This window comes from Myzus persicae, unplaced genomic scaffold (assembly GCF_001856785.1).
Source record: "Myzus persicae strain clone G006 unplaced genomic scaffold, MPER_G0061.0, whole genome shotgun sequence".
In the NCBI taxonomy this organism is placed as follows: Eukaryota; Metazoa; Arthropoda; class Insecta; order Hemiptera; family Aphididae; genus Myzus; species Myzus persicae.
Window position 1 is genome coordinate 120104 of NW_019101202.1, and position 11814 is coordinate 131917.

The window sequence follows — 11814 nt, forward strand, 5'->3', positions numbered from 1 at the left end:
TGCGTAGATGTATATGAAAATTTACTTGAAGAAGTTTTTGTACAACTATAGTATAATAATATGTCAAACTAAACATATAAATTCCACTATATTACGAACAATGATCACATAATAATTTGAATTCATGTAAGAACTTCGAATTAATAATGTGCTTAAAGCAAAACTACAGACACTAGATAATTATAGGTATTAAAACATCTTGTTAACAATCAATTATTTTGAAACTGTAAGATTATAAATACGAAAAAGTCGCATGGTTAAACATTGGTCTAACAGCCGTTAGAATTTCTTTTTCACAAATTTCTTAAGAATGAAAAGAAAAAATAACGATTACGCCGTTGTTGGATAAAACTATAACATAATACTCCGCGTACATTTGACGATAAATTATTTTATAAAACTATAATGATACAACAAGGGTCACATTCGTTATTTATATTTTAAAGTACGTCGTTTAGTATAATATATTCATTCGCATGTAGCATAATTTTCACACGGTATTAGCAGTTGTTTTATTTAAACTTCATTCAAACGTCTGAAGATAATAATATTAAAATAGTAGCAAGTTTAAGACACTTGTAAGGGATTAAGTACAGTTTGAACAGAATAATGACGTATATTTTGGTTAATAGTACTGTTACCAAGATAATTGAAAAGTATTTAATGTCTGAATAATTGTACAAGATACACTTAAATTTAATAAATATAATAATAATTTAATGTACATTTTTACCCAGCTCCATCCATTTCAAATTATCCTAAGTAAATATTTAGCAAGTGATTCGCATCCATTTGAATGATCATTTCCAAAATTTATATATATTTTTTATGATTTCAAAGAAAGTTTTTCCATTTTTAAATCGCTAAAATGATTTTTAAAAATAGCTTTATATAAATAGGTAATCATTGTATATTTGTATTTCAATATTATGATTTCGAATAATTGTATGTTGTACGTATAAAATAATGATAGTTAGGCCTTTATTTAAAAAAATGTGTTACGTACTAACAGATAAATAAAAAAACTAAAGGCATAAATGTTAATTAAAATAATTGTTGCATAATAGTATAGTTATACCACCAGTTGTCTTTATAATATATAACATATAATAATATAAGTAAATAAATAACGGGAAATAATAATTTGAAAAAGCGGGCCCCAAGTGGGTACTGCTCTGCTATACGGTAGTTTTCAAATAAGCCATTGTAATTTATTCGAGGCTCATTTGAAAATTTTACCATGTATGGCAAATTATAATATTATTTGGTGACAATGTCAAGCGTCTATGGTCATCTTTTTTTGAAATACAACAAAATATAAAAAAATTGATTAAAGATAATTCGTTCATTTACTGCTAAATAATAATAAATATAAATATTTTAAATTTAAATGATCATAAAAAATTAATGTTAATTTTTAGTAGACTTTTTTTAGAAAACCTTATAGGAAAACTCTTTTGTGATGTTTCTAGTTCCTCCTGTATACCTAAGAGATATTTTTTCCTGTAAATTGCTTATTCGATGATTTTTTTTAAAACATTGATGTAACTTGAAGTCCAGTTTTTCCAACCATTTTTATTCTACAACTCATCATACATTTTCAAAAATCTAACCATCTTTACCCTCAATCATTTTAAAGTATATTATTTGTTTTATTATTTATTTTAATAAATAAAAACTTGAATTAAAAAAATGTTATAACTATAATGAATACCCCAAACTATTACCACGACTCCATGGTATTGTTTCATTAGGTATCTTGGCAGAGATTAGTTGTGGACTAGTTATTGTGATTTTGATGAACAGGATACAAGCAAAGCAATAAATATTTATTCGGCCTAAAACGTTTTATTATTCTATACACTTACATTTAAAAACCTGTACTGAATTTACATTCTTTCAACGTAAGGAGCTTTGCATGAACAATATCTTGATGTTTAGACGGACTTGTCTTTGCACTGGTAAAACCTTTGAAACCATCATCAATTTTATCATGATTATTCATCTGAGCTTGTAAGGTTTTGATCACATATTTTAATAGCTTATAATTTTTACACGGGTTATCATTCGCTTTAAAACATTCTTTGGCAGTGTTAAGTGATAACATGTCATCATCCAATACTTTTGCACTACCTATTATTTTCTTTTTCTATGAGTAATATTTTATTGAATAAGGTACTCGAAGTGTCATTCGTTATTACGTTTATGTACTTTTTGGTCTATTTTATCACACTTTATACTTGTTTATACACTATCAACAACAGAAACATTAACTTCGTGACGAATATTATCAAACGACTTTGAATGTTTCAATTTTCTCAATTCTTTGCACTCAAAAGCGCACACACAGGTCAATGGCTCTCAAGAAATTTGGACTACAGGTTTTTATGATTGGAAACACATAGGTACCTTTTAGAAACATTAATTAATTACAAGTAATAACCCATAGGAAGTGGATGAGCTGGGAGATATTGTTGAGTTTAGGGTTGAGTATTTTAGCCAGGCAATCAGATATCCTGAATTATCTTCTCTGCTTGTCGTTTATTTTACATTCAGTTGATTCACTATGTTTTACTGTAAGTGAGACTCTACAACTCAGTAAAACACGAACAAATAAGGGGGGGGGGGTCTTCTTTCTTCATTAAATGTGAGTGAGTGAGGTGGGTGTGTCCCGTCTCAAGACGGTTGATAGAGGTCTCGTGTTTCCTTGTGGTGTTGACAGGAAGAGCTAAAGCTAACTGTTGGGTGGCCATTACAGGCACAGTTATGCGCCTGTTGTGAGTGCCGGGAGCCGGAGTAAGTAATAAATTTCTGATTGGGGCTGACGTCGCGTGAGCTACAAATACACATAGAAATTTCCGATTTTAAAATGTTGCTCAGCCAACGTCAATTTACACGGAATACATGCTGTGTGCAAAACGTGGCAAAACATACCATAAACCCGTATTCAATAGGTATGTGATCAATGATCATATACATTCATAGGGTAACCTACCAGGTTATTTATATCATGAGAAATATTATAATATATTAACTATTAACTGTTAGATTGAATTGTCGACGCTTCATATTATTATATTATTGTTTTAATTTTATCATTGTTTATGCGAATCACGTGTTAAATATATTTTGCAAAATTTGATTTGAGTAGGACTGAGGGAATGTACTTAAATAATTTAGTATTAATCATTAGGTTACGTTACTACAGAACTTGATATAATTTAATAATGGAAACAACACAAAACAAAAAAGTATAATTCTATATAAAATTCCCATAGGTACTTGGCCACGTGGGACAGTTCTAAACTTTACATTTTTAGATATCAATAGCTATTGGTTTAAGCGGTTTGTATTTGGTACTAAAATATAAGTTGAGTAAATTTTCAATATATTTAAATATCGAGATGAAATGTACAAGCAATTTCTGATTTTTAATTATTTTGTTTGTTGATACTCGAGAGTTTTATTTGAAGAGGCCACTAAAAGTTTTATAGAAAAACAAATTTTTTCGTGTAAATAGTCAATTTGAAGCACTTAATAAAGAAAAAAATAATTTTACACCAAATGTCCATCGAGTAAACATCTTTTACATCATATTTTATGAAGTAATTACACCATTTTGAAAAATATACATAAAATAAATAAAAAACAAAAATTTTAATAATTAAGTAATTTAAATTTGAATATATTAATATGTGTAAATATATGATGCGATTTAATAAATTATTTTAAAATCCCTCTAAGAATAATAATAATAATAAAATATAATATAATAATAAATTCAAATTGTTGAACATTAATACAATTAATCTGTAATTTGAAAGAATAAAAATGTATTGTTTTGATTGTTGATTGTACAATCTATAGACGAAGAGTTAAAAATATATGTATTATGGTTTAGATATCAAACCACCTAATTACAAAGTAATTATTAACTAGTAATCTTAGCTCATTAGAGGAAGGTATGAATAAAAAAGCTTAATTTTAAATATTATTTTATATGTTACAAAGGTAGCTTAAACTTAATTTACGATTCCATTGAACTCCATCTTTCCATTATAAGATATTAAATGACTATTTAATTTTATAAATCGATGTTAGCATAAAAAATTAAAATACTTATTACTTGTGTACCCTAAGCCAAGCTGGGCACCATGTACGGCACTTTTATTTACGGCCTATAATATTCCCTATAGAGAATTATGTATACTCCGTGATTAGGATTCGAAATATTATAAATTATTCAACAAATTAAAATATTCATATAGAATAATTCCTAACTCGGGACTCGGCATATCAGGCGAATGTTGTTATCGACTAATTCGTTGAATAAAATAACGACAGAAACATAAGTCACTGAACATCAGACGTTTCCCATGGTAGTAAGTACCTACCAAATTATTATTTTCGTCGATACGAATAATAGTAACAATGCGACCAACATAATATAATAATATTGTCGAGTACAACTTGAATACGTTATTACTGTTATAGTCGGACTCGGAAAATTGTAGTACTTATTACGCTATTGATCTTTTTATGGTCTTCGAATACATGTTATATCCTAGGGATTTATATAAAACTAGGTTTTAACAACATGAACCGTTATGGATATATAGAAAATATAAAGTAAAAATTGCTTTGTTGTACTAAGTTATAAGTATTTTATTTATAACTTTTGACGAAGTTTTACGGTCGTTTGCTATCTTAACATCAACTCCGGTTACACAGCTGCGAGGAACATGTACATTTTAAGGATTTACTATATGGTAGTTTTACAATATAAAAAGTGCTATAGTTTTCTGTAACTTTTAAATATATATTTTATAATAAGTCCTCTCTCAGAACTATTAAGTGTATATAAGAAAAACTCGAACGTAATATTGAATTGTAATTAAATTTGTATTTTTTCTTAATGAATATAATATATATCTTTCAGCTGATTATAGTTGCGTATAAAAATAAAAACAAAATGTATTTATCTATCATTAGGTATTCGGTTTTGAAGAGAAAATTAAACAAAGTAAGTACTTAATTTTCTGAAGAAAAAAAATATCATTTGAGATGTATGTCATTCTAGAATTATAATAATATACACTATTGGTAGACAATGCGACTTCTGACCTTTTACATTTAATTACATTATGCGATTGAAACTTTTTTTTGTCTAATAGAGAACTATGGTGAAATTACCATTTGAAAGTTTTTTTTAAACACGTTATTTTTTTAGGTATCAAAAATTTGCGTTCGGTGGTTTCCGTCCGGACGTAATTTATTATATATTCAAAATAATTCACTGCGATTACGGTGCAACATCGTATTTTTTACCCCACGAGAACTAAATAAAAAATATATAAATAAAATATAAATTAACATACCTAATTAATATGTAAATGGCTGAAAAGTTTTATTGGACGATACCGAGTAGTTGGGAAAAGTTTTTTATGAGCACTACGAGTAGGTATAATATGTATATCAAACTGAAGATGGAATAAAAAAAAAACTTTAGTTATTACCAATATAATTATCAATTTACGAAAATAATATATTAATATTAAAATACAATTATTATTGCATGATCAATTTTATCTATTGAAATATTTAACATTTTAACGAGTGCATTAGCCATCAAAAACTTATTGGAAACTGTCATGATTTATGGATGTGGATTTTCTACAAAATCTTTGATAATTTATTGGTAAATTTAAGTTATGTTACCGATTGGTTGTAATTTATAACTATAGTTATTGTTTTATGTTTTATGAATTTTAATCCTCAAAAAGTATATAATATAATAATTGAAATATATATTTATTTTAAATGTATATTACCATTGCAAGCAGGAGCTTAACTTGGTTATTAATTTATTGTGTTATAAATAATTAAAAAATTCTTCCAAGCTATCGTATACGTGTTAGCTGATATTAAATAGCTACTTAATAAAAAATCAATTGTTAAGAATTGTAAAAACGCTCAAAATATTATAAGTTATATACTTTTATTATACCGTATCATAAAACAAATAATAATAATATTTGTGTATCTGTAAATAATACATCTTTGAAGGAAATATATAAATGTTTAGTAATTGTAGCTATATATTTTAATGTTGTACATCAAAGTGATTTATTCAAGTTCCTATAAAAAAATAAACAAATAATATTATATTTATATATTTATGTTTTAAGTTTTTGAAGTCAAAACAGTTGTCATAGATTAATTATATATTATAGTGTTATTCATTTTTAATCAACTAAGCTGTGATGGAAAAATGTTGAATATGTTAAAATTAAAAATACACTTTCAGTGAACGATTTAAATATTATATGGAGTGTTTAGAGTATTAATTCATTTATAAATTGCCTAGCAATAAATTAAAATTTTAAAACTCAGTTTTCCTAGTCTGAAGTTAGAGTTTGACAGAAGCAAATATGCACTTATCTAGTAAATTACTGGCTTAAGCAAATAAAATAATACATGCAAATTAGTTATAATAAATTTTAGAACTCATTTATCTTTGTTCTTAATATTTTAAAACAAATTACCTTTAAATAATATTAATATACAATACAGCGAGTATTCCAGGAACAGATTTAAATGCAATTTGAAATAACCTTTAATATATATCAAGTTCAGGAACGACAAATTGAATACAATTTGGTATTCAGTGTTAGGTACCTATAATATGTCTATTTTAAATATTTTACCAGACAAACACTTACCGAAATACGACACTAGAGCTCTTTTATACCGAATAATATTTTAACTCTGGTAAAGGATCTAAAAAAGAGTGATGTCTTCCCTTTGAAAGTTGTATAATTTTACAATGATAGTCGTTGAACTAAAAGAACAAATAAACGTATTAAAATAAAAATGTTCAAGAATTCTTTTGAAGGTTGCGGACTTGCGGTCCACAAAGTTGGATGATGCCAGTTTTGAATTTTAAAAATAAATATGAAAGAGTACAAAATTAAAAGGGTATTGTGTACATATATTTTTTTTAAACTTGCATGGTAGCTTTACACGCATAAAAGTAATTACGTGTTTATGCATAAAAGTACCCAATTACAATTATTTATAAAAGTTTAATTCTATAGTGTAATATTATATATTTTTTTAATAATTTATAATAGGAATATAATAATCGTATATTGTTTTGCACTAGGTACCTAGTATAATTATAAAAAATACAATATTATGTACAATATTATTAAATCTATTATTTTTAAAAATATGAACATTGCCTTTAAAAGTGACCGAACAGTATAATTTTTTGATAAACGTCATATTTTGTGTACGTAACATGCGTAATAATAATAATAATAATAATATTAAAACAACTTTTGAACATTAAAAGTTTAAACTAATGATACTCGCTGTTAAAAAAAATGTTAAAATTCTACTTGTTGGAATTCTTAATAAATTGCACCCTTAATTTACGGCCTTTAATGTCTAGCTAACTCTTCAGTTTCGTTCTTAATGATGCTTACCTAACAAACATCATGCAATATAGAACAGGATACTGCGAGCACTCTAAAGCGCAGTAATATGTATGCACAATACACATGCGTTTGATAATTGACGAAATTGTTAAAGATACAAAATAAAATACAAACAACATAAATGGCACGTCGAGAGAAATTTAAATTTTCTACTTATTCGTAAAATAAACTTTTAACAAACCTCCTCAACATCTTCTCAACTTGTTTGCAATATACTTATATTATATTTAGTAACTACACTATAATATAATAACTTAATGTAAGGTGATAAACATGGTGACTGTTTTAAAAGTAAACACTCATTTTCTCAAAATGTATAAACGTTGTTTTTTCGAAATATTCTTTTTACGTAATTTAAACGAGTTACAAAACAAAATCGTTTAATATTTTTTAGTTTTTTTTTTAAGTTTTTCGAATGACAGCGTACGTTTTTAATTTCATGTTCTAAAGCAAAATATTTTTCCGAGTCCTATGAGAACTTTAATAAATTGATACGCAGCGATCTAAACTTATAACTAAAATTAGGATGTAGGCACTAGGCGGTACACGGCCCTCGTTTGAAATTTGAATTTTATATATTATTGAAACCACTGAAAATATTCTGATCGTAAAAATGAAATTAAAAGACGATCGCTGCCATTAAAAAAAAAAGATATAGCAATAAAATATTATTTGTTATGTAACGAATTCACATTGTGTAAAAATATGTTTCCAAAAAAACTTAAGCACTTTAAATACGAGAAAAAAAGTTTAAAAGAATCACCTTGATCATATTATTAACTGTAAATATTAAACAAGAATGTAACACATCTTATAAGCGTTTCATACAGTTTTCAAAATACTGAATAAACTGTGCTTGCTTGTAAAATAATTAAACCTTATTGAACGTGATACAATAATATTACAAATTTAAATATTGTGTATGCATTTGATTTCGATGTTTGCTGTGATGTTTTTATGGTATGGTACCTACCTGTGGTGAACGACTCACACCGATGCCAATAAAATGAACGACCTCTCAAAAAACGAGAGACAAACGAGAGACAAACGATTGTTATTATTTTTTTCTATTCATTTTCCCAGCTCGGAACAGTATTGTTAGCTAAGCATTTTTGAACCGTTTTGTTGTATATTTATTCGTGACATGAAAGACAAAAACTCGTAATATCCGTAATCGACAGTAATGTTTTTATAAAAAACTTTCGACCTTTACAGGTCATTATCAAGATTATTTATAATATTTGAAAAATCATACTGTCTGTGATGTAATAATATGAATTCGTTTAGTGTATGAATAGATTATATACGATTGAACTAAACGTCAAAATCAGACTGACATTTTTTTTTTTTGAAATCCAATAGGTATGAAATTTTATAACGACGTCAAGTCAACAGAACGTATATTACAGATATGAAAGGAAAACGCACACTGCACAGATAGCTCACTATTGTGATGATACGATTTCGTAGAAGGCACCCACTACAAATGAGTGACATGTGCATTGTTTTATATAAAACTACTAGAAAAATAATAAAAAAATCATAGTTTATTATACATAGATGGTAGTTACGCATGGTTAATTAACATAATACGATATTATGTTATACTTTGTATTGTCGTACTGTATATTGAAATGTATTATGCAGAATAATGTAGATCGATATTCGATGATAGTAATATTAATTGCTATAAAACGCTGTGCAGTCTGTACCTAACACGATGCGTTGTGTTTGTAATTATTTCGAACAATGGTCCCTCTAGATTTATCAATCATTTTTTAGCATTGTTTTGTACGAATCATTATTTTCACGAAATCAGAACTTCATTAGCGTGATGCGCGTTGTAGTGCAGTGAAATAATAATACAAATAATAAACAGAGGAGATATTGTATTAACATCAGTATACCCCCCTATGACTGACAATAAGGTATTAAACATAAAACAAAAACAGCGACTATCCGCATAAGTACGGAATTAAAAAAAAAAAAACAGTTCAAATTTTAAACTTTAAATTTTATGTTTGTATTTGTTAAAACAATAAGAATGTCAGGCAGCATGGTCTTTAAACTGAATTCCGGACAGATCCTTTTTTAAATCCTATGTTTTAATATTCTTTACTATAGATTTTAAGTCAAAAAACACTCAACCGCAAGTACACGACAACAACTATGCAGTGCAAAAGAGAGTGAAGCGATACAGCTGTCCACTTCTTAGTATTACTTTGTGCGCTCTATTACAACTGTAATTTTTTTTAAGTTTTAATAATTCCATCGTTTACTATTGATAAAGTAATTGGACATTATTAGTATTAAATCGCATAAATTAAAATCCCAGGCTTTGTGGAAAAACTAAAAAACATTACATTTTTTCTAATAATAACAATTATGACTTATTTGAAAACGATCTGAATCAATGAGGTATTATTTTATAAAAATGTGTTATTCATTACAATTTAGTGTTTCCAATACTGATTTTAGAATATATTACTAGGTATTTGAATAATCAATGGTCAAAATGTAAGTACATTGTATAGTAGGTAGCAATAATAAAAATAGTCTACTTTAGTGGTTGTTTTAAAAATAAAAATGTTCATGTAACAGCGTAATCAAATAATTAAATACTATGAGTACCCACACAGTTTTGGGGCGGAAACGTCTATACTCAATAATGTACCTATATATTTTAGAAGTTTTTACTGGAAATGTAATATTGTGCTATTTCAATAAAGTATCTTTTCAGTTCGAAATATTCAGATAGTGATCTAAGAGAATATGAAATATCTTTACATTACGGATAAAAATAACTTATAATAATCAGAAATCGGGCACGGAAGTTGAGTTACGATTGAACGCCACCGCCGCCGCCCGTTTCTCGAATGAGTAATCACCTGGGATTTTTGGTAATATGTTATACTTTTCATTCCTTCTTACAAATCATACTTTGTGCGAAAGAAAGATAAAGCTCAACAAATATACGCTACAATTTAAAATCTCTTTGGTGTATTACGTCTTATGTCAAAGATATAATATGATATGAGCGCCAGAACTAACGTGGACCTATCACTTTCAATAAATTGAAGAAATTAATAAAAATTACTGTAATAATTTAAAAAATAAAATTAACTTCCGATGGATATATTTTCGAATATATCTCGTTGTCAGACGAATCGTTATTAATTTATCAACAAACAACAACAGGACAGTCGAAATAAATACCTACATAATAATATTATATCTTGCTGTTGTATTGGCTGTTCTAGACGTTCTAGATGTGTTTTTATTTTGAACTTGGATACATTGTGAAAACTAAAAATGACATCACCGGGGGTGAATTTATGGAGGGGGGGGGGGGGGTGTCCTTGGGCCTAAGTTGAAATTTATTTTTTAAATATAGAAATGATTTTTACCCATAAACCGCAATACTCTTATAAAGTATAAGTAAAATGCCGATTTTGGGCAGCCAACGAAGAATTAAACTAAATTGAATACGGATAGTGACATGTTTGAATTGTTTTTTCAGTCTATTACTTAAATATGTATTTAAAATTAAAAAAAAATATTATGCGTATGTGTAATACTATGACGAATAAATAATTAATTTAAACCTAACACACTTGGACAAGACGTACGTAAGTCATAATTTTTTAATGAAAATAAAATTTTGAGTTATGTGATTTTTAATGACAAATAGGCATCTACTTATTTTTAAAAATGAGAAATTTATGAGTAATTTTTTTAAACTTTTAAAATATATTTTACGATCTGAAAAAAATTATTTTATGAATAAAAATTGTGGACTCGAGATAATATGATAAATACAACTATTCGGATGTTTGGAATCACAATCTCTTCTGTCAAGCGATATAGCTCATCCGTGGACATCTTTGCAGGAGTACGTTGCAGATGCGACCCGTGTCTTATAGCCTGTAAGTTATCATGAGGTATAACCGTAAACGAGTTACTCAATTAACACTTTGGTAGGTAGGTACAGCAATAATCATCTACTGTTTGCAAGTCGAAGACGCGGTGTACAATATTATGTGAACGTAAAAACATGGCCGGAAATAAAACGATTGTCCGTGTGAAAATTAATCTTTCCGAATCCCATCGGAAATAAATGTTTTTAGACTCGGACATTTTATACCCGGGCACCCGTACTCCGGCACTCAATGAAATTTATTCCGCAACACTTGTGCACACACCCCGACAGTGGTTTACGTACGCGCGAAGACACTTATATATAGGTACGTATAAATACATAAAAAAAAAAAAAATCCTTTTTCGCACCGCATATTATTATAATATTATTTAT